The following is a 1211-nucleotide window of genomic DNA, read 5'->3' as shown; positions in this document are numbered from 1 at the left end:
CTGTATGATCCAGCAGATCCAATGGTGATTGAAGTGTCAGTGGCAAGTCAATGCTATTTGGAGACTTTGGTAGGCCTCTATTGAAGAAGCACACTACAAAACACTTGGATTTGGAGTAAAACCTGGTACAAGTTGAGATAACTCTTCCCCTTTAAATGATGCTATGAAAAAGTGATTACTTATTGGATAATTATATATTCCATTGATTCTAATACACAATTGTCAAGGATTTTGTTAAGTTTTTGTATGTATTACCAAAGAAACCAACTTTTCTCAGGAAGATATTGACCACCAAGAATTTAATGTGCGATGTTAAATGTCATAACAGTAATAAAACGGTGGGATAAAATGAAGGTATAATGTTAATAAAGCACTTACAGTGTTCATTTATGTGAAAATGCAAAGTTTAAAAAAAAGGATTAAAGTATTCTAATGTTAAATGATCAAGAAAACAGGAGGAGAGCAATGTTTCTACCTCATCATTTTTTCTACCTTTTTGCAGATTGGGGATGCTATGAAGACTGCAAAAGTAGTTTGAAAATATGTATATATATTATGAACCCAATACTGTTATAATGAGTGTACATATGAAATACATTAGAAGTATTTGCATCTAGATGTAGGGATAGTACATTTACATGCATTTTTTAAATGGTATTTTTTCAAGAAGCCAGAATAGAAAACTTATTTGGATTTTTTTTTTTCACTTTGGGAAGTAGAAAATCCATGGAATCAAATACCCTTTTGGGATGAGGAGAAAAATAGAAAGATCCAGGGACTGGGACACTTAGAAATTTGCAAGGAAGAATAAAAGCAGAAACTCACAAGGCACTCTAAAGAAGAAATTCTTCTCTATAAAGAGGTGGAAAAACTGTGAAAACATGACTTTGACTGGAGGAAGCATCTAAAGGAAAAGTATAATGATGCCTAAAAGGTTTCCTTAGGCTTTTGGGAAATTAGACAGAGAAAACAAACATACAAAAAATAACTTAGATTTGCTTTCAAGTTAGTTCCCATCCAAGATCACTTCAGTGACTTGGATAATTGTTTTAGACTTCTTGCATATTTTTACCCCTTAAAATTATGAAATAAGATATATAAAGAAAAGTGAAATAAAAAGAGTTGCAGTTGCTATATATGTACATCAACTTGCTTGAATCAAGAAGGAGACAACTGTTATCATCTCCAAAGCCAACATTATGGCTCTTCCT

Source organism: Choloepus didactylus, chromosome 16 (assembly GCF_015220235.1).
Source record: "Choloepus didactylus isolate mChoDid1 chromosome 16, mChoDid1.pri, whole genome shotgun sequence".
NCBI lineage: Eukaryota > Metazoa > Chordata > Mammalia > Pilosa > Megalonychidae > Choloepus > Choloepus didactylus.
The sequence above is the reverse complement of the archived record's forward strand: the minus strand, read 5'-3'. Positions refer to the sequence as shown.